This window comes from Oncorhynchus kisutch, unplaced genomic scaffold, assembly GCF_002021735.2.
Source record: "Oncorhynchus kisutch isolate 150728-3 unplaced genomic scaffold, Okis_V2 scaffold820, whole genome shotgun sequence".
Lineage (NCBI taxonomy): Eukaryota > Metazoa > Chordata > Actinopteri > Salmoniformes > Salmonidae > Oncorhynchus > Oncorhynchus kisutch.
In genome coordinates this window covers 94,611-119,610 of record NW_022262765.1, presented here as the reverse complement: position 1 = coordinate 119,610, position 25,000 = coordinate 94,611, and the positions used below count along the sequence as shown (strand labels likewise).

At 44.0% G+C, this 25,000-nt stretch overlaps 1 pseudogene; it reads right to left on the bottom strand.

The window, feature by feature from the left end:
- LOC109880258 (neuronal cell adhesion molecule-like) overlaps window positions 1-25,000 on the bottom strand; it is a 90,943-nt pseudogene that overhangs the window by 20,634 nt on the left and 45,309 nt on the right.

The following is a 25,000-nucleotide window of genomic DNA, read 5'->3' as shown; positions in this document are numbered from 1 at the left end:
GGCCATGTTCTGTTATAATCTCCACCCGGCACAGCCAGAAGAGGACTGGCCACCCCACATAGCCTGGTTCCTCTCTAGGTTTCTTCCTCGGTTTTGGCCTTTCTAGGGAGTTTTTCCTAGCCAACGTGCTTCTACACCTGCATTGCTTGCTGTTTGGGGTTTTAGACTGGGTTTCTGTAGAGCACTTTGAGATATCAGCTGATGTACGAAGGGCTATATAAATACATTTGATTTGATTGGATTTGATTTGATATCAGGTATTGGTATGGGAGTGTTAATAATGATACCTCCACAGGATAGCAGGTACTGGTATGGGTGTGTTAATAATGATACCTCATCAGGATAGCAGGTACTGGTATGGGAGTGTTAATAATGATACCTCATCAGGATAGCAGGTACTGGTATGGGAGTGTTAATAATGATACCTCATCAGGATAGCGTCACATCTCTCCTCCTCTTTACCATTAGCAAGTGTGTGGAATGTCATTCACCTATTCATTTCAGCCAATGAACATGGCACACTAACACAGTTCCACCACGCTTCCTGGTTAAAGGGATCACTTCCCTTTTGGTCAACCAATGGGCATAAATCTGGGGGAGCATTTATGTCAACTCACCCCTTGTTGCAGCAACAGTCTTCCAACAACCTTCCACCCCCCCTCCAGCATAATAACCTGAAGCCCCGTTCTCCCAGCTGGGGGGGTCCATGCCAGCTGCCCAGCATAGGGCAACCTGTCATCAGTACCTGGCTCTGAGGAGCATTTCTCGGAGACGAGGCCTACCCCAAACTATTCATTAAAATTACATATTGTATTATGTTTCTGCTGTCAATCAGTTAAGCCTGTACTCCATTTAAATACTATTCATGGCCATGGCCATACACGCACACACAGATTGGAGCATTCAGCATTCAGACACAGTGAAACCCATCTCTGCACACACACTCCCAGTATTTGTAAAACAGACAACAGTAGCTGTGACAGTGGGAAAAATAACAGCTTGTATACAGGATGTCATATCGCACATAGAGATGCACATAGGAATGACATATTTGGTGTGATAAATAACAGCTTATACAGGATGTCATATCGCACATAGAGATGCACATAGGAATGACATATTTGGTGTGATAAATAACAGCATACTGGAATGTTCAGAGGTATGCCACCATTGTGATTTTGAGCAAATATACAATACTACATACCATACCAATAAATCCCTTTTAAATGAAAAAACATAACACTCATACTAGTCAGATGTCAACTTCTGGAACAAATGACACCCAGCACACCCACAGTGCCATGGCAACTGATGGTGTGTGTGCATTGTATGCATTGCCCCCTCAGGAGGGGAGAACTTGAAATGTCTCAAGGCAGAAAGAAAAACAACAACAAACTCACTGCCAAAGAATGAGCCTGCCAATCAAATGCCTGGAGATGGAAGAGCCTGCCAATCAAATGCCTGGAGATGGAAGAGCCTGCCAATCAAATGCCTGGAGATGGAAGAGCCTGCCAATCAAATGCCTGGAGATGGAAGAGCCTGCCAATCAAATGCCTGGAGATGGAAGAGCCTGCCAATCAAATGCCTGGAGATGGAAGAGCCTGCCAATCAAATGCCTGGAGATGGAAGAGCCTGCCAATCAAATGCCTGGAGATGGAAGAGCCTGCCAATCAAATGCCTGGAGATGGAAGAGCCTGCCAATCAAATGCCTGGAGATGGAAGAGCCTGCTAATCAAATGCCTGGAGATGGAAGAGCCTGCCAATCAAATGCCTGGAGATGGAAGAGCCTGCTAATCAAATGCCTGGAGATGGAAAAGCCTGCCAATCAAATGCCTGGAGATGGAAGAGCCTGCTAATCAAATGCCTGGAGATGGAAAAGCCTGCTAATCAAATGCCTGGAGATGGTAGAGCCTGCCAATCAAATGCCTGGAGATGGTAGAGCCTGCCAATCAAATGCCTGGAGATGGTAGAGCCTGTCAATCAAACGCCCAGAGATAGAAGAGCCTGCCAATCAAATGCTCGGAGATGAAAGAGCCTGCCAATCAAACGCATGGAGATAGAAAAGCCTGCCAATCAAACGCCGGAGATAGAAGAGCCTGCCAATCAAACGCCGGAGATGGAAGAGCCTACCAATCAAATGCTCGGAGATGAAAGAGCCTGCCAATCAAATGCATGGAGATGGAAGAGCCTGCCAATCAAACGCCTGGAGATGGAAGAGCCTGCCAATCAAACGCCTGGTGATGGAAGAGCCTGCCAATCAAACGCATGGAGATGGAAGGGCCTGTCAATCAAACGCCCAGAGATGGAAGAACCTGCCAATCAAACGCATGGTGATGGAAGAGCCTGCCAATCAAACGCCCGAAGATGCAAAATCGTACTGTTGCCAAGCTGCTATACTCAGTTATCTGAAAGGACTCTTGACATATTTTTTGTATGCATCCCAAATGGCACCCTATTCCCTACATAGTGCACTACTTTTGACCAGGGTGCACAGGGGTCTATGATAGAATGCATCCCAAATGGCACCCTATTCCCTACATAGTGCACTACTTTTAACCAGGGTGCACAGGGGTCTTTGCTACTATGCATCCCAAATGGCACCCTATTCCCTACATAGTGCACTACTTTTGACCATGGTGCACAGGGGTCTATGCTAGGCAGTAGGGTACCATTTGACAGCCACAGAGGGCTAGAGAGGGTGGGGGGAGGAGGTCAATTTGTCACGGTGTTAAAACTCACGGACAGCTGTTAAAGAAGGGGAACACAGCTCCCTATTTCCTATAGACCACACTCCTTTAGACTGAGGGCCATCTTACAGCAGTATAGGTTGTTATTTGTTGCTGTATCTGTGGTGGGTTAATGTAGTGGTGCTGTATCTGTGGTGGTTAATGTAGTGTTGCTGTATCTGTGGTGGTTAATGTAGTGTTGCTGTATCTGTGGTGGGTTAATGTAGTGTTGCTGTATCTGTGGTGGTTAATGTAGTGTTGCTGTATCTGTGGTGGGTTAATGTAGTGTTGCTGTATCTGTGGTGGGTTAATGGCTGTATCTGTGGTGGGTTAATGTAGTGTTATTGTATCTGTGGTGGTTAATGTAGTGTTGCTGTATCTGTGGTGGGTTAATGTAGTGGTGCTGTATCTGTGGTGGGTTAATGTAGTGTTGCTGTATCTGTGGTGGGTTAATGTAGTGTGGCTGTATCTGTGGTGGGTTAATGTAGTGGTGCTGTATCTGTGGTGGATTAATGTAGTGTTGCTGTATCTGTGGTGGGTTAATGGCTGTATCTGTAGTGGGTTAATGTAGTGTTATTGTATCTGTGGTGGTTAATGTAGTGTTGCTGTGTCTGTGGTGGTTAATGTAGTGTTGCTGTGTCTGTGGTGGTTAATGTAGTGTTGCTGTGTCTGTGGTGGTTAATGTAGTGTTGCTGTATCTGTGGTGGTTAATGTAGTGTTGCTGTATCTGTGGTGGGTTAATGTAGTGTTGCTGTATCTGTGGTGGGTTAATGGCTGTATCTGTGGTGGGTTAATGTAGTGTTGCTGTATCTGTGGTGGATTAATGTAGTGTTGCTGTATCTGTGGTGGGTTAATGGCTGTATCTGTAGTGGGTTAATGTAGTGTTATTGTATCTGTGGTGGTTAATGTAGTGTTGCTGTGTCTGTGGTGGTTAATGTAGTGTTGCTGTGTCTGTGGTGGTTAATGTAGTGTTGCTGTATCTGTGGTGGGTTAATGTAGTGTTGCTGTATCTGTGGTGGGTTAATGTAGTGTTGCTGTGTCTGTGTTGGGTTAATGTAGTGTTGCTGTATCTGTGGTGGGTTAATGTAGTGTTGCTGTATCTGTGGTGGGTTAATGGCTGTATCTGTGGTGGGTTAATGTAGTGTTGCTGTATCTGTGGTGGGTTAATGTAGTGTTGCTGTATCTGTGGTGGATTAATGTAGTGTTGCTGTATCTGTGGTGGTTAATGTAGTGTTGCTGTGTCTGTGGTGGTTAATGGCTGTATCTGTGGTGGATTAATGTAGTGTTGCTGTATCTGTGGTGGTTAATGTAGTGTTGCTGTGTCTGTGGTGGGTTAATGGCTGTATCTGTAGTGGGTTAATGTAGTGTTATTGTATCTGTGGTGGTTAATGTAGTGTTGCTGTGTCTGTGGTGGTTAATGTAGTGTTGCTGTGTCTGTGGTGGTTAATGTAGTGTTGCTGTGTCTGTGGTGGTTAATGTAGTGTTGCTGTGTCTGTGGTGGTTAATGTAGTGTTGCTGTATCTGTGGTGGGTTAATGTAGTGTTGCTGTATCTGTGGTGGTTAATATAGTGTTGCTGTATCTGTGGTGGGTTAATGTAGTGTTGCTGTATCTGTGGTGGGTTAATGGCTGTATCTGTGGTGTACTAATATAGTGTTGCTGTATCTGTGGTGGTTAATATAGTGTTGCTGTATCTGTGGTGGATTAGTATAGTGTGACGAGGGAGGGAGGCTGCTGTGCATTGTCAGGATGGATCATGCCGAACAGGGCTGTTTGTGACCTAACACTTCCCTAGGATGTGGCCAATTACACTGATCTCTACCCTCACAAGTCATTAACTTAGAGATGGAGAGATGTTAAGAGAAGGGATAGAGAGAGAAAGAGAGACTGAGGGAGAAGGAGAGAGAGAGAGAGACAGAGAGAGACAGAGAGAGAGAGACAGAGAGAGAGAGAGAGAGAGAGAGAGAGAGAGAGAGAGAGACAGAGGGAGACAGAGACGGAGAGAGAGAGAGACAGAGAGAGAGACAGAGAGAGAGAGAGACAGAGAGAGATGGAGAGAGTAACCACAACATCTCATGCCTCAGTTTCTCTCCGTTCCACCTCTCTTTCGCCCCTCCACCCTTCTTTCCCCCCTCTCAGTCCCTCCATCCCTCTTTCTCCTTCCTCCACCCCTCCACCTTTCATTCACCCCCCTCACTCCCTCCATCCCCTCTATCTCCCTCCTCCACCCCTCCACCTTTCATTCACCCCTCTCACTCCCTCCATCCCCTCTTTCTCCCTCCTCCGTGCCTCCGTTCATCCCAGTGAGTCTGTTAGAATGCCTGAGCTCATCCCTAACCCCTAGTAACAAACCTCAGCTGCTCTCCTGCCATCTCACATCACACACACCAACACACTGCCATCTCACAACCCCATAATGTGGCCCATGATACCAACACCACATTAAACTTCACATAAAAGCAGGGGTCTATAAGCTAGCCTTGTGTTACTGTATTGCCCTAAGGAAGGGCCTCTGAGGATACAGTACATTGATATGTATACCTGGAGACCATCATTACCACCACAGACCTTATACTGTAGTCTTTATACCTGGAGACCATCATTACCACCACAGACCTTATACTGTAGTCTTTATACCTAGAGACTATCATTACCACTACAGACCTTATACTGTAGTCTTTATACCTGGAGACTATCATTACCTCTACAACCCCTGACCTTATACTGTAGTCTTTATACCTGGAGACTATCATTACCACTACAACCCCTGACCTTATACTGTAGTCTTTATACCTGGAGACTATCATTACCACTACAACCCCTGACCTTATACTGTAGTCTTTATACCTGGAGACTATCATTACCACTACAACCCCTGACCTTATACTGTAGTCTTTATACCTGGAGACTATCATTACCACTACTGACCTTATACTTTAGCCTCACAGTCCCACATGCTCAACTGTCTATTTGGGTTTGTGTAATGTTTGTGTAATTTGGTGTCAACCCCCAAGCGTGCACTTTGGGGATGCCGGTCTGGAGAAGGGAGGGAAGGGGGAGGGTTGTATAGAGGAGGGGAAGGGGGTCCGGCTGTCGTCTGCTCACCTTGGTCTGTCTCTCTTTATCTCTCTGACCCATGTCACATCTCCAGGGAGGTTGAGAATTAACAGCCCCCAGTCAGTAACACATCATAGGGCAACACAACAGAACCCAGTCTCCGCACTGACACAAGGGCTTGACTTGAATGTCAGGATTTCCATATTTCAGAATGTGGAATGAATGAATGAATGAATGAAGGAATTAATGGATGGATGGATGAATGAATGGATGGATGGATGGATGAATGAATGAATGGATGAATGAATGAATGGATGGATGGATGAATGAATGAATGGATGAATGAATGAATGGATGAATGAATGAATGAGTGAATGAATGAATGAGTGAGTGAATGAATGCCACAGAGGGAAATATAAAAGCCTTAACCGATGTTTGAAATGATCGTCTGTTGTTAAGACAGTGTTTTATCTCTTAACTGTAATTCATGTCTCCAGCACAATGTTTAATCAATCAGGGAAAGTTAACAAGATTATTCACATCAGATAATGTTTTGGGGTTCATGTCTATCATAGTAAATGACCATAGTAATGCCTTTTTTGACATAATATTAGTGTTCTTTGACAGTACAAAGTGTGTCCTTCAAACATGTTCAGTGAGTAAAAGCAGTTCAGGGGACGATTGAGGGGAGGGTTGATGGCTGGTAGGCTGGTCATCTCTCTCTGACTCCTCCCTCTCTTGGTCATAGTATGGATATAGTTAGTATGCTTATTGATCATAGTATGGATATAGTTAGTATGCTTATTGGTCATAGTATGGATATAGTTAGTATGCTTATTGGTCATAGTATGGATATAGTTAGTATGCTTATTGGTCATAGTATGGATATAGATGATATAGTTAGTATGCTTATTGGTCATAGTATGGATATAGATGATATAGTTAGTATGCTTATTGATCATAGTATGGATATAGTTAGTATGCTTATTGGTCATAGTATGGATATAGTTAGTATGCTTATTGGTCATAGTATGGATATAGTTAGTATGCTTATTGGTCATAGTATGGATATAGTTAGTATGCTTATTGGTCATAGTATGGATATAGATGATATAGTTAGTATGCGTATTGGTCATAGTATGGATATAGTTAGTATGCTTATTGGTCATAGTATGGATATAGATGATATAGTTAGTATGCGTATTGGTCATAGTATGGATATAGTTAGTATGCGTATTGGTCATAGTATGGATATAGTTAGTATGCTTATTGGTCATAGTATGGATATAGATGATATAGTTAGTATGCTTATTGGTCATAGTATGGATATAGTTAGTATGCGTATTGGTCATAGTATGGATATAGTTAGTATGCTTATTGGTCATAGTATGGATATAGTTAGTATGCTTATTGGTCATAGTATGGATATAGATGATATAGTTAGTATGCTTATTGGTCATAGTATGGATATAGTTAGTATGCGTATTGGTCATAGTATGGATATAGTTAGTATGCTTATTGGTCATAGTATGGATATAGTTAGTATGCTAAAAGTTCCTGGATGTCGTACTACATTCGCCAAAATTCGAAGTATACAAGCAGTTGACACTATTTCCGTGCTTTTAGGGCCCATAATGCAATTCTTCAGAAAATGGGCGTAGCTTCACAACATTTTCAGATTTGAAGAAAATGGCGGAAAATATGCAGCTGAAGTCCGACACGAGTGGATACAAATGAATTGCTTTAACTAATTATGACAAATGTTAAGAACACGTTGAGCCATGTAATAAAAAAGTAATGACTTTTCAAATAAGTTATGTTACATGTTATGTTGGCTGACAATTTGTTCTGCTTCGCTAGCCTTACGAACCGAATAGCATATCATTACAACATTTGCCTGAATGTACCGGTATGTTAACTAGCTACCTAACGTTAGATGGCTACTAATACATCAAACCTGCCAGTAAATTAACTATCTGCTATCTAACTAACTACCCAACGTTTATTGACTTGATTATTTATGTCATTCTTAGTTAACTGGTATAGTCGTTGTTCGTACTCAACGGACATTGATATTGAAATCGTAAGATGTATAGCTAGTCATTTGTTATGCTAACAAGCTAGCAAGAAGTTGCATAGCAACAGCATCAACTTCCGGTAGACAGGCAAAGCGCTAGTACACTCAACTAAAAGGATACCGTTTGTTTACAGTATACTAAAATTAACTAATAGTATATGCTGTCGTACGTAGTATACAGAATGTTAGTATGGGTATTGGAACACAGCTCTGGTCTTTTCCTTTCTCCCTCTGACTGACTCAAAGGTCAGATGCCTGCCGGCTCCTCTCTCTCTCTATCTCAGATGTAGGCCACCATACTGTCTGGGCCTAGGGGTACTGGGGTACTGGCTAACCTACGTAGACTACTCCTAATGACAACTAACTGAAGATACATCACTATCTACTCGTAATGACAACTACCTGAAGATACATCACTATCTACTCCTAATGACAACTACCTGAAGACACATCACTATCTACTCCTAATGACAACTACCTGAAGATACATCACTATCTACTCCTAATTACAACTACCTGAAGATACATCACTATCTACTCCTAATGACAACTACCTGAAGATACATCACTATCTACTCCTAATGACAACTACCTGAAGATACATCACTATCTACTCCTAATGACAACTACCTGAAGACACATCACTATCTACTCCTAATGACAACTACCTGAAGACACATCACTATCTACTCCTAATGACAACTACCTGAAGACACATCACTATCTACTCCTAATGACAACTACCTGAAGACACATCACTATCTACTCCTAATGACAACTACCTGAAGATACATCACTATCTACTCCTAATGACAACTACCTGAAGATATATCACTATCTACTCCTAATGACAACTACCTGAAGATATATCACTATCTACTCCTAATGACAACTACCTGAAGATATATCACTATCTACTCCTAATGACAACTAACTGAAGATACATCACTATCTACTCCTAATGACAACTAACTGAAGATACATCACTATCTACTCCTAATGACAACTAACTGAAGATACATCACTATCTACTCCTAATGACAACTAACTGAAGATACATCACTATCTACTCCTAATGACAACTAACTGAAGATACATCACTATCTACTCCTAATGACAACTAACTGAAGATACATCACTATCTACTCCTAATGACAACTACCTGAAGATACATCACTATCTACTCCTAATGACAACTACCTGAAGATACATCACTATCTACTCCTAATGACAACTACCTGAAGATACATCACTATCTACTCCTAATGACAACTACCTGAAGATACATCACTATCTACTCCTAATGACAACTACCTGAAGATACATCACTATCTACTCCTAATGACAACTACCTGAAGATACATCACTATCTACTCCTAATGACAACTACCTGAAGATATATCACTATCTACTCCTAATGACAACTACCTGAAGATACATCACTATCTACTCCTAATGACAACTACCTGAAGATACATCACTATCTACTCCTAATGACAACTACCTGAAGATACATCACTATCTACTCCTAATGACAACTACCTGAAGATACATCACTATCTACTCCTAATGACAACTACCTGAAGATACATCACTATCTACTCCTAATGACAACTACCTGAAGATACATCACTATCTACTCCTAATGACAACTACCTGAAGATACATCACTATCTACTCCTAATGACAACTACCTGAAGATACATCACTATCTACTCCTAATGACAACTACCTGAAGATACATCACTATCTACTCCTAATGACAACTAACTGAAGATACATCACTATCTACTCCTAATGACAACTAACTGAAGATACATCACTATCTACTCCTAATGAAAACTACCTGAAGATACATCACTATCTACTCCTAATGACAACTAACTGAAGATACATCACTATCTACTCCTAATGACAACTACCTGAAGACACATCACTATCTACTCCTAATGACAACTACCTGAAGACACATCACTATCTACTCCTAATGACAACTACCTGAAGATACATCACTATCTACTCCTAATGACAACTACCTGAAGATACATCACTATCTACTCCTAATGACAACTACCTGAAGATACATCACTATCTACTCCTAATGACAACTACCTGAAGATACATCACTATCTACTCCTAATGACAACTACCTGAAGATACATCACTATCTACTCCTAATGACAACTACCTGAAGATACATCACTATCTACTCCTAATGACAACTACCTGAAGATACATCACTATCTACTCCTAATGACAACTACCTGAAGATACATCACTATCTACTCCTAATGACAACTAACTGAAGATACATCACTATCTACTCCTAATGAAAACTACCTGAAGATACATCACTATCTACTCCTAATGACAACTAACTGAAGATACATCACTATCTACTCCTAATGACAACTACCTGAAGACACATCACTATCTACTCCTAATGACAACTACCTGAAGATACATCACTATCTACTCCTAATTACAACTACCTGAAGATACATCACTATCTACTCCTAATGACAACTACCTGAAGATACATCACTATCTACTCCTAATGACAACTACCTGAAGATACATCACTATCTACTCCTAATGACAACTACCTGAAGACACATCACTATCTACTCCTAATGACAACTACCTGAAGACACATCACTATCTACTCCTAATGACAACTACCTGAAGACACATCACTATCTACTCCTAATGACAACTACCTGAAGACACATCACTATCTACTCCTAATGACAACTACCTGAAGATACATCACTATCTACTCCTAATGACAACTACCTGAAGATATATCACTATCTACTCCTAATGACAACTACCTGAAGATATATCACTATCTACTCCTAATGACAACTACCTGAAGATATATCACTATCTACTCCTAATGACAACTAACTGAAGATACATCACTATCTACTCCTAATGACAACTAACTGAAGATACATCACTATCTACTCCTAATGACAACTAACTGAAGATACATCACTATCTACTCCTAATGACAACTAACTGAAGATACATCACTATCTACTCCTAATGACAACTAACTGAAGATACATCACTATCTACTCCTAATGACAACTAACTGAAGATACATCACTATCTACTCCTAATGACAACTACCTGAAGATACATCACTATCTACTCCTAATGACAACTACCTGAAGATACATCACTATCTACTCCTAATGACAACTACCTGAAGATACATCACTATCTACTCCTAATGACAACTACCTGAAGATACATCACTATCTACTCCTAATGACAACTACCTGAAGATACATCACTATCTACTCCTAATGACAACTACCTGAAGATACATCACTATCTACTCCTAATGACAACTACCTGAAGATACATCACTATCTACTCCTAATGACAACTACCTGAAGATACATCACTATCTACTCCTAATGACAACTACCTGAAGATACATCACTATCTACTCCTAATGACAACTACCTGAAGATACATCACTATCTACTCCTAATGACAACTACCTGAAGATACATCACTATCTACTCCTAATGACAACTACCTGAAGATACATCACTATCTACTCCTAATGACAACTACCTGAAGACACATCACTATCTACTCCTAATGACAACTACCTGAAGATATATCACTATCTACTCCTAATGACAACTACCTGAAGATACATCACTATCTACTCCTAATGACAACTACCTGAAGATACATCACTATCTACTCCTAATGACAACTACCTGAAGATACATCACTATCTACTCCTAATGACAACTACCTGAAGATACATCACTATCTACTCTTAATGACAACTTTTTTTTTACAATTGTTGTATTTAACTAGGCATGTCAGTTATGAACAATTCTTATTTACAATGACGGCCTACCCCGGCCAAACTCTAACCCGGACGACGCTGGAACGACGCTAAAATAAAACTATTCACAGACGATAAACAAACACAATTACTTATTTTTTGTTAATATGACAAGTGTGTGTGTTTATGCTAACGTTCATTTGTCTTCCAGCCCATTCTGTATGGTGAGCACTAAGCAGCCGGATTGAGACAGTGGCTGTCACTACATTAAGAACACTGCTTGTGTGTTGGTCTGTATGGGAGCTTTACAGACTCTATGATGTGTCCATATGGATGTATGGAGGCCCCTTCTCATACTCCCCCGGGTCTCCCACTCTGTTTGTTTAGGCCTCCATTCACATGCTAATGCCCTGCCCACTGCAGCAGGGTCCACAGAGACTGGTCTGAGACACACAGAGAGGAGAGTCACACTGGTGTCACAAGGTGGAAGGTCTATTGATTGTTCTCATGTGTGAGTGTCAGCCGCACACACATGTATCAGGATGTGTGGACATATGCAGACACAGAGTCACACTAAATGCCCACACACACACATACACACACACACACGTCTGCACACACACACGTCTGCACACATGCACTTATGCATACACACACATGACACGATGCCAAGCACGTGTACCAACAGTGAGACTCTGACTTCAGTTGTCATTCAATTTGACCCATAGTATATCATATTGGTCAGGGAGAGTTTGAACACTAAGAACTGTCTTTGATGGGAAATGTATTTTCTGCCCAGTGACACTGTGGGTAAGTGAGACCTCGTGAGCCGGAGTGCCACTTCCAAAATCACTATGCCGTGTCCATGGCAACGCTCTCTGGTCTACGAGTTCCTACTCTGTTACCAAGTGAACCTCCTCGATTGAACAGTAGCCAAGGAGAGGAGACACAAAGAGACACTAACACAGCCATCTTTATGACAACTCTGAGAGGGAATTCATTCTAAATACAGCTCTCCAACACTCTGCTCTCAGTGAGACAGCTGGAGTTGGTTTAGACACTGAAGCAGCACCACTTGACTGAGTCAAAGAAGGCCGTGCACGCTAGTCTGAATCTGAGGAGAGCTGCACTAGCTACTTTAGGCTACAGTGCGGCAGGGTAGCCTAGTGGTTAGAGCGTTGGACTAGTAACCGGAAGGTTGCCAGTTCAAACCCCCGAGCTGACAAGGTACAAATCTGTCGTTCTGCCCCTGAACAGGCAGTTAACCCACTGTTCCTAGGCCGTTATTGAAAATAAGAATTTGTTCTTAACTGACTTGCCTAGTTAAATAAAGGTAAAATAAAAATGTGTCACTTCTTCAGGACTAATGCTTTGCCAGTTGCTGTATAAAAAAAAAGATAAGGGGTAACATTTCTTAATCTACGAGGAAATATGCCTCTATTCACACAGCGATCACTGGCGTATAAAGTTAAGTATTATTTACAGACACTCATTTGTTCTGCAGACAATAGAAAGTTAAACACTTTCCTTCACATCAGAGTAAAAAGAGACAGTTTAATGTTCAAGTATGAAAATATGGCAGTAAGCAAACACCTTCCATTGATTTACTAACTCCTGGATGTAGGGATGTCAAACATATTATACACTTTCCTCTGGACGTACAAGGTGAGTAAAGATATGCTGCTTTTACTGATCGGATCTCTCATGGTACTGTATGTTGATTCAATTTGTATCCACACAGAAAAACCATGGCAACAAATGACACCAACACACACAGACTACACCAACACCTCTTGTTAGGAAACCAAGCCTCACAGTCTCCTTGTTGAACTAGGCCTCTGACTGGATTGTGATCATAGCGTGGCTTTGTGCCCCAGTTCAAATCAATGACCTCAGCCCTTTCACTCACACACAGCCTGTCTATTGATGGCTGGATGGGGTCAGACATTCTAGAAGCATCCACACAATCCTCTGGTCTTTCTCTACGGGGCTCTGTCTCTGTTCTGTGGGGCTTTGGGATAATGCTGATGGTCAGCACACGGCCACACCGGCCTCCCCACAGACCTATTGTGAAACCATGTTGTTGACGTGCTGGTTCCACTGAAACTGCAAGGGTGGAGGGATGGAGAGGTGGAGGGGTGGAGGGATGGAGGGGTGGAAGGATGGAGGGGTGGAGAGGGTGGAGGGATGGAGAGGGTGGAGGGATGGAGGGGTGGAGGGATGGAGGGGTGGAGAGGGTGGAGGGATGGAGGGATGGAGAGGGTGGAGGGATGGAGAGGGTGGAGGGGTGGAGGGATGGAGGGGTGGAGAGGTAGAGGGATGGGGTGGGTGAAAGGAAGGAGGGGTGGAGGGGTAGAGGGGTAGAGGGATGGGGAGGGTGGAGGCAAGGAGGGGTGGAGGGGTAGAGAGATGGTGAGGGTAGAGGGAAGGAGGGGTGGAGGGGTAGGGAGGGTGCAGGGAAGGAGGTGTGGACATTGGTTCCTCTCCACCCAGTCAGGATATTGGTTCCTCCCCACCCAGTCAGGACATTGGTTCCTCCCCACCCAGTCACTACATTGGTTCCTCTCCATCCAATCAGGATGCTTGTGGGAAACCTAACAAGTTGGAGGTTGGACACTGGAGGTTGGAGGCTAGAGGTTGGAGGCTGGAGGCTAGAGGTTGGAGGCTGGAGGCTAGAGGTTGGAGACTGGAGGCTAGAGGTTGGAGACTGGACGCTAGAGGTTGGAGGTTGGAGGCTAGAGGTTGGAGGCTAGAGGTTGGAGACTGGACGTTAGAGGTTGGAGGTTGGAGGCTAGAGGTTGGAGCCTAGAGGTTGGAGGCTGGAGGTTGGAGGTTGGAGGCTAGAGGTTGGAGGCGGGAGCCTGGAGGGGTTGTTAGCTATATCCAGTGCTTAAAATCCCCATTATAATAACACATTGAGTGTATATCACCACTTTTGCGTACAGGGTGCTTGTAGAAGTTGCAGACATGGGAAAAAATGCCCCATTTTCCCAGAATGTGTAGCCAAGGGTCCAGGAAAAAATGCCCCATTTTCCCAGAATGTGTAGCCAAGGGTCCAGGAAAAAATGCCCCATTTTCCCAGAATGTGTAGCCAAGGGTCCAGGAACAAAGGCCCCATTTTCCTAGAATGTGTAGCCAAGGGTCCAGGAAAAAATGCCCCATTTTCCCAGAATGTGTAGCCAAGGGTCCAGGAAAAAAGGCCCTATTTTCCCGGAATGTGTAGCCAAGGGTCCAGGAAAAAATGCCCCATTTTCCCAGAATGTGTAGCCAAGGGTCCAGGAAAAAAGGCCCCATTTTCCCAGAATGTGTAGCCAAGGGTCCAGGAAAAAATGCCCCATTTTCCCAGAATGTGTAGCCAAGGGTCCAGGAAAAAAGGCCCCATTTTCCCAGAATGTGTAGCCAAGGGTCCAGGAAAAAAGGCCCCATTTTCCCAGAATGTGTAGCCAAGGGTCCAGGAAAAAATGCCCCATTTTCCCAGAATGTGTAGCCATGGGTCCAGGAAAAAATGTGGCCTTTTATAAAAACTTTTCATGCAATTCTACATAATTTTAGATGACTGGATACCTTATACTGGGGACCTTAGACTGGGGACCTTAGACTGGAGACCTTAGACTGGAGACCTTAGACTGGGGACCTTAGACTGGGGACCTTAGACTGGGGACCTTAGACTGGAGACCTTAGACTGGAGACCTTAGACTGGGGACCTTAGACTGGAGACCATAGACTGGAGACCTTAGACTGGAGACCTTAGACTGGAGACCTTAGACTGGAGACCTTAGACTGGAGACCTTAGACTGGGGACCTTAGACTGGAGACCTTAGACTGGAGACCTTAGACTGGGGACCTTAGACTGGGGACCTTAGACTGGAGACCTTAGACTGGAGACCTTAAATCAAATCAAATCAAATTTATTTATATAGCCCTTCGTACATCAGCTGATATCTCAAAGTGCTGTACAGAAACCCAGCCTAAAACCCCAAACAGCAAGCAATGCAGGTGTAGAAGCACGGTGGCTAGGCAAAACTCCCTAGAAAGGCCAATACCTAGGAAGAAACCTAGAGAGGAACCAGGCTATGTGGGGTGGCCAGTCCTCTTCTGGCTGTGCCGGGTGGAGATTATAACAGAACATGGCCAAGATGTTCAAATGTTCATAAATGACCAGCATGGTCGAATAATAATAAGGCAGAACAGTTGAAACTGGAGCAGCAGCACAGTCAGGTGGAAGTTGAAACTGGAGCAGCAGCATGGCCAGGTGGACTGGGGACAGCAAGGAGTCATCATGTCTAAGGTCTCCAGTCTAAGGTCTCCAGTCTAAGGTCTCCAGTCTAAGGTCGGAGACTGGAGACCTTAGACTGGGGACCTTAGACTGGGGACCTTAGACTGGAGACCATAGACTGGGGACCTTAGAGTGGGGACCTTAGACTGGAGACCTTAGACTGGAGACCTTAGACTGGAGACCTTAGACTGGGGACCTTAGACTGGGGACCTTAGACTGGGGACCTTAGACTGGAGACCTTAGACTGGAGACCTTAGACTGGAGACCATAGACTGGAGACCTTAGACTGGAGACCTTAGACTGGAGACCTTAGACTGGAGACCTTAGACTGGAGACCTTAGACTGGGGACCTTAGACTGGGGACCTTAGACTGGAGACCATAGACTGGAGACCTTAGACTGGAGACCTTAGACTGGAGACCTAGACTGGAGACCTTAGACTGGAGACCTTAGACTGGAGACATTAGACTGGAGACCTTAGACTGGAGACCTTAGACTGGAGACCTTAGACTGGAGACCTTAGACTGGGGACCTTAGACTGGGGACCTTAGACTGGGGACCTTAGACTGGAGACCTTAAACTGGAGACCTTAGACTGGAGACCTTAGACTGGAGACCTTAGACTGGAGACCTTAGACTGGGGACCTTAGACTGGAGACCTTAGACTGGAGACCTTAGACTGGAGACCTTAGACTGGAGACCTTAGACTGGAGACCTTAGACTGGAGACCTTAGCATAATAATTTTTATTCCTCACAAACAATGGAAAAGACAGGATACTTTGACACTGACAAACGGAGATCAATAAAAACGAACTTGTCTTGTATCCATCAACAGCCTACAGTAGTTCTCGGTGTGTGGAGACACATATTGTACAATATGAGGAGGAAATGATAGTCCTAAAAAATCTCCAGTTTCACTGATTCACCCAATGATGCGCGTTGGTCTATACAGGCTACAATGTTGAGCAAACCATAAACACGGTCCGGCCCAACACGAATCAATTCTTACAATATCAGACACGCTTTCACATTAGGCAACGCTTTTCATGGGGCAGGAGAATAACAGAGGAGGCAACTGTAATTAACTCTGAATGATTTGATGATCATTTTTACATTGTGAAGAAAGAAAAAATGTCAAGCCAAGAGAGGTACCGGATCCTGGCAAATGGCTTCCGGAACAAAACTGTCCAATATTGAGAGGTGCTGGATAATGTTCCAGCAGGATCCGTCACAAATGAAGCACCAGCTACATCACTTCCCCTCCGCTGCTCCTGAAAAGCAGCAGTAGTCCAACCTCCAGCCCTACAGGCACCGAGAGAGAGGAACAAACCTCCTGTTAGAGAGTGAGGAGGTAGGATGGGCTCCTTCCTAATCACTACATAGACTGGGACATCATCACACGCCCACTAACCTCAGTGGAGGAGAGGCACCAGTTAGGCCTAATACATTGCATTCTATTTTCAAATAGCACATCAAAAATAGCTTGATGGTGGGATGTGCTGAATTTATGTCCAGGAGTCAGACCTGGGTTCAAATACTATTTTAAATGATTTCTAATACTTTATCTGGGCTTCTTACCCTCTGCAGTGAGAAGGCTCCTACCCTCTGCAGTCAGAAGGCTCCTACCCTCTGCAGTCAGAAGGCTCCTACCGTCTGCAGTCAGAAGGCTCCTACCCTCTGCAGTGAGAAGGCTCCTACTCTCTGCAGTGAGAAGGCCCCTACCCTCTGCAGTGAGAAGGCTCCTACCCTCTGCAGTGAGAAGGCTCCTACTCTCTGCAGTGAGAAGGCTCCCACCCTCTGCAGTGAGAAGGCTCCCACCCTCTGCAGTGAGAAGGCTCCCACCCTCTGCAGTGAGAAGGCTCCCACCCTCTGCAGTGAGAAGGCTCCCACCCTCTGCAGTGAGAAGGCTCCCACCCTCTGCAGTGAGAAGCCCTCCCACCCTCTGCAGTGAGAAGGCTCCCACCCTCTGCAGTGAGAAGGCTCCTACCCTCTGCAGTAAGAAGGCTCCTACCCTCTGCAGTGAGAAAGCTCCTACCCTCTGCAGTGAGAAGGCTCCTACCCTCTGCAGTGAGAAGGCTCCCACCCTCTACAGTGAGAAGGCTCCTACCCTCTGCAGTGAGAAGGCTCCCACCCTCTACAGTGAGAAGGCTCCCACCCTCTACAGTGAGAAGGCTCCCACCCTCTACAGTGAGAAGGCTCCTACCCTCTGCAGTGAGAAGGCTCCCACCCTCTACAGTGAGAAGGCTCCCACCCTCTACAGTGAGAAGGCTCCTACCCTCTACAGTGAGAAGGCTCCCACCCTCTGCAGTGAGAAGGCTCCTACTCTCTGCAGTGAGAAGGCTCCTACTCTCTGCAGTGCTAGGTGATGAATCACAGTATCAGTGGGAGTTTGCAGCATGGTGCTACACTGGACTATGATGGGGCATGTGTGTAACAGTCCAGGTATCAAACCCCGGTCGTCTGTTTTAAAATATATTTATATTTGACCTTTATTTAACCAGGTAGGCTAGTTGAGAACACCTTTATTTAACCAGGTAGGCCAGTTGAGAACAAGTTCTCATTTACAACTGCGACCTGGCCAAGATAAAGCAAAGCAGTGCGACAAATACAACACAGAGTTACACATGGAATAAACAAACATACAGTCAATAATACAGTAGAAAATTCTATATACAGCATGTGCAAATGAGGTAGGATAAGAGAGGTAAGGCAATAAATAGGCCATGGTAGGACACTGGAATGGTAGGATGTGCAGAGGATGTGCAGAGGATGAATGTGCAAGTTGAGATACTGGGGTGCAAAGGAACAAGATAAATAAATAAATACAGTATGGGGATGAGGTAGATTGGATGGGCTATTTAGAGATGAAATATGTAAAAGCTCAGGTTAGGCTTCATGTGAATGTACAATAGTTCACCAAAGATGTAACAGCCTCCATGAGGAGAAACAAGACAGAGAGATATTGGATGGATTATACTGCAGTGGTCTCTCACCTATCATCACACACACACACAGGCAGCAGGTCTTTCTTCACACATACTGTACGCACGCACACACACACACACACAGGCAGCAGGTCTTTCTTCACACATACTGTACGCACGCACGCGCACACACACAAATGGGCAGCAGGTCTGTTCTCACCAGGTGAGAGGACAATGTGATTACCCAGCATGCATTGGAGGTGGCGTTATGAGGGAGAGTGGAAACATGGCAGGTCTGAGATTCACTTCCCATCAGGTCACAGAGCCTAGATCACACACACACACACACACACACACACACACACACACACACACACACACACACACACTAACACACACACACACACACACACTAACACACACACACACACACAGAAAATGCTGGAGGAGAGCTTGTCAGATGCAGCATAGTATTATGTAACAAAGTACAATGTTATCTGAATCCATAAGTGTCCGTACTGTTTCCTACCAATCTTACAATCTATTCAGCATTTATTACAATACAACCTGCTTACTGGCCAGTAATGACTAGAGAGGTAAAGTGACTGGACACCTTGTAGTACACATATGAATGGACTATTAGTGCTTGATAATATCATTATCATTAGAGGGATGGAGGGATTACTGTGTGGGGATTGGACTTCTCTTCTTTCCGGCCCCCCTCTCAGGGACAATGCCCTGATTCTCCTCTATCCTTGATTTCTGCCAGGGATTGACCCTGATTCCCCCTCCAACTCCTCACCCACCTCCCCCTTTCCCCTCACCCACCTCCACCCCCATCACCCCCCCCCCCACCCTCACCCACCCCCATCACCCTGCCCCCTCACCCACATCCTGCCCCCTCACCCACTTCCTGCCCCCTCACCCACATCCTGCCCCCTCACCCACCTCCACCCCATCACCCACCACCCCCCTCCCTCAGACTACTCATCCTGCCTGATGAACAGATGGAGGGATGAAGGATAGGGGGATGCCAATTCACACTGGTCCTCCCGGCCATCCTCCTGTCCATTCATCCTTACCATCCCAGCAGAGAGAGAGAGAGAATGGGGGATGTGTCAGGTGGACTGGGGATCGTGGACAAGGTCTCTATGTGGACCAGTGACAGCAGCATTTACCATGTTAATACTGTAACCATAAAGGTCTAACAGCTATGCTCTGAAGGTCTCACACACACACACACACACACACACACACACACACACACACACACACACACACACACACACACACACACACACACACACACACACACACACACACACACCACACACACACACACACACACACACACACACACACACACACACACACACACACACACACACACACACACACACACACAACACACACACACAGTGGATGTGGAAGGTAGGTTACTGGTGCCATAGTAACTCATGTCATTGTTAAACACAGTGTCACCCCCCGAGGCTCTGAGGCCACGTGTATCTGTTCATCAATAGCTTTTACCTTCCAGTGTAATGCCACTGCATATCAATGAAATCCAATGAGATCTACCCAGATTGGCCACCGGTATTTATAGCCACCGATCAATATAACACAAAGCAGTTGAGAGAGAATGTATATTGATCTGGAAACCTGCAGAGAAAGGATGGTGCTAAACAGAAACAGCTTTCTTTGTGTGTATTTGTTGCCGTCAATGTAAGTGAGACACTGACAGCTCGTAATAAAGTGTTACGTTATTTCAGGGAATTCACCATTTCTGCTTTTAAAAAGATCAATCACTCAATAAAACACAACTAGTGAAAGTACTGAGTGACAACTGTTGATGTGCTTTAAATGAAAGACTATTAGTCCCCAACAACATGACTCCATTACAGACTGAACTATGGTCCATGATTAAAAGCTATTTTTGGGACCACTGTGCCCTTTAAGAGAAAGGGAATTGGTGCGTACGCGGTAACATCATAATGTTGAAATGCCCACTGTAGCCTGAGGAGTGGGCCTTATCTGGTGTGGATTGACTGACTAGACCAGATTCACATCAAAGGCATACACTGGTGTTATACTGTAAGTTCATTAGTATCTGATTCTGTTCCCTGTGGTGAACACACACACACACACACACACACACACACACACACACACACACACACACACACACACACACACACACACACACACACACACACACACACATACACATACACAGGGCCTGTATGGATTCACCCTGCAGGGTTCCTTCTCTGGCTGAGCCATGGCCACTGATGAGATGACCACAGACAAGTGATGGCCACAAAACCACCGACCAGTAACCACCAAACAACCGGCCAGCAACCAACCAATAATAAACCCAACAACCTCTACTAAGAGACTGAGGCAAGGCAAGTGCACTCTCAGAAATAAAGTTCCATAAAGAACAATTTGTCCCTGTAGGAGAACCCTCAGAAAAAGTTCCATATAGAACCATTTGTCCAGTAGGAGAACCCTCAGAAAAAGTTCCATATAGAACCATTTGTCCAGTAGGAGAACCCTCTGAAAAAGTTCCATATAGAACCATTTGTCCAGTAGGAGAACCCTCTGAAAAAGTTCCATATAGAACCATTTGTCCAGTAGGAGAACCCTCTGAAAAAGTTCCATATAGAACCATTTGTCCAGTAGGAGAACCCTCTGAAAAAGTTCCATATAGAACAATTTGTCCCTGTAGGAGAACCCTCTGAAAAAGTTTGAGATTGAACTATTTGTCTTTGTAGGAGAACCCTGCAGATATAACTCTTTTTGGATCATATTGAACCCTTTTTGGTTCCATATAGAACCTCTGGTTCCACTGTAAAGGTTCTATTTTCAGACTTTTTCAGAGGGTTCTCCTACAGGGACAAATGGTTTTACATATCACTCTTCCTTTCTGAGAGTGTGGCAACTGGCACTGCAATGAATCCAGACCCTGTATGCTCATACACTGAGTGGACAAAACAATAAGATTAACATGCTATTTAAATAACACACTGACCAGGTGAATCCATTTGAAAGCTATGATCCCTTATTGATGTCACTTGATCCACTTCAATCAGTGTAGATGAAGGGGAGGAGACATGTTAAAGAAGGATTTGTAATCCTTGAGACAGTTGAGACATGGACTGTGTATGTGTGCCATTCAGAGGGCAAGACAACATATTGAAGTGCCTCTGAACACGGTATGGTAGTAGGTGCCAGGCACAATGCTGCTGGGGTTTTCACGCTCAACAGTTTCCTGAATGGTCCACCACCCAAAGGACATCCAGCCAATTTGACACAACTGTGGGAAGCATTGGAGTCAGCATGGGCCAGCATCCCTGTGTAACACTTTCCACACCTTGTAGAGTCCATGCCCCGACACATTGAGGCTGTTCTGAGGGCAAATCGGGGTGCAAGTCAATATTAGGAAGGTGTTCTTAATGTTTGGTCTATATGCCAGTAGTTAGGTAAGACCAGTACATACTGTACTGTCGTTTGGCAGCGCTGAGAGAAACATATGAAAGTGTAAATAAATATATTTAATAAATAAAATGTTAAGGAACATATTGATTCTCCAACAAATAGAATCACTTTCAGCGATGACAGATACTTAAAGGTTGCTCTTACCTATGGGGATCCAATCAAAGGGCTTCGTCCTCCAGTTGGATTCATCCACACACTCTGACTGCTGAGAAGGAATTCAGACCTGGAACACAAATGAATGAACGTTAGACACAAGGCCATCCCACCGTAATGCATCTGTCCTGACATAAAGGAAGAACCAGGAGAAGGGAAATGGCACAGAGGAATGTAAACATGCTGTAGTGTGAGGTAGTAAGGGTTGTAAAATGTACAGGGGTATCTAGTTCACATCGCATTTGTTCTGCATGCCCTAGAAATCAACTTCTTACAGATGTGGGATCTTAATTTGAGCCAGTTTGCTACAGCAGGAAAATAATCCTGCAGCAAGAGGAAATGTGGATTATTTAGTGGATTCTAATTCCTTGTAGAGGATGATACATTTTTTCCTTAGAGCTAATCAAGTTTGATATTTAAAAGAGGAAATCACAAACTTTAAAACTCAAATACACTACAAATGTGTATTTCCTGTTGTGCAGGAAAATTCTCAGCAACTTAAAGAGTCATCAAATAAAGATCCTACATCTGTATGTGCAATAATGTTTTCCACCTGAGTGAAAAAAAGGACAAAAAATCTAGCTTAAAAGGAACTTATTATTAGTTATTTCATCAAAACAGAAAAAACAAAGAGATGCTCCAAAGGCCTGAAGAGAAGACATCACACTGGACAGAGTGTGTGTCTTATTATGGTAAAATATATACACACACCACACACACACACACACCACACACACACACACACACACCACACACACACACACAACACACACACACACACACACACACACACACACACACACACAGGACAGAGTGTGTGTCTTATTATGGTAAAATATATACACACACACACCCACACACACACACACACACACACACACACACACACACCACACACACACACACACACCACACACACACCACACTTCATGACTATGAATACCTTATCATAACTACCAGTGAACATGCCATTATTTTGAGTTTGAGTTTATTTGAGTTTCTTTTATTTTTACAGGGACAGTGCACATTAATCAACGTTTCAGTAAAAGTGCAGGTTTTAGCCAGCCGGATAATTTTCAACCACAGTCCCTGGGCAGGTTATTAAAAACAATTACAATATAGACAATAGCAACATAGGACAAGCAAGACATAGCATACAGACAGAGCAACATAGGACAAGCAAGACATAGCATACAGACAGAGCAACATAGGACAAGCAAGACATAGCATACAGACAGAGCAACATAGGACAAGCAAGACATAGCATACAGACAGAGCAACATAGGACAAGTAAGACATAGCATACAGACAGAGCAACACATGATTAAGATTAAGATTTTCCCAACTCAGGAGCTCATGCTTTCTGAGGATGTAACAGTGATGATGGCTATTGGGCTTCCTATCAAGCACTTTGAGAGCCTGTTTGTAGACAGACTGAATAGGTTGTAATGTTGTACAGCAAGCTTGGGCCCAACTAGTCAAGCAGTATGTTAAGTGGGGGAGTATCATAGATTTGAAGTACAGTTTTGCTACATCTGTAGTCAAAAATTTCGTATAAATCGGAAATTAGCTAGGTTGAATTGGTTATTTGAATGACCTTTTTCACATGCTTTTTAAAAGAGAGGTTGGAATCAAGTATGATGCCAAGGTACTTAAAATCAGATACCACCTGGAGCTTCTCCCCTGACACATAGACACCTGGCTCAGTAGCATATGTTGCCCTCTTTGTGAAGAACATGCAAACAGTTTTTTTCACATTGAGATGCAAACACGAGTCACTGAGCCACTTTGTAACCTGGACCACTACAGTAGTGAGTCACTGAGCCACTTTGTAACCTGGACCACTACAGTAGTGAGTTCTTGTGCAGCTTTTCCCCATTTGTGAGAAAGAACATGACAGATAACAAGCATTTATAACCAGATATTTTTCTAAACATAAAAACAAGGACATTATAACTATTCTAAGTAACCTATACATCTGGCCCTTTTTAACTCTCTGTTTGACTAAATCACATCAGACAAGCCATCTACCCTTCTCCTGAGATGCGTCCTGAATAGCACACTATTCCCTACGTAGCTCGCACTAATTTGGTCCAGAGCTCTATGGGCCCTGGTCAAAAGTAGTGCGCTGCATAGGGAATAGGGTGCCATTTGGGACGCATACATCCCCATGAAGCATCAGCAGCAGCTGCTCTCAGGCAGGCAGAAGCAGAGAAAAGCTAACACACTCCAACTACACAGGCCTGACCCCAACCCTACACAGTTACTATGGAGACAGAGTGAGCAAGACAGAGAGAGAGAGACAGACAGACAGACAGACAGACAGACAGACAGACAGACAGACAGACAGAGAGACAGAGAGGGGGGGGATGGAGTGAGAGAGAGAGAGAGAGACAGAGAGAGAGTGAGCGAGAGAGATAGACAGAGAGGGGGGAGAGGGGAGAGAGAGAGAGAGAGAGAGAGAGAGAGAGA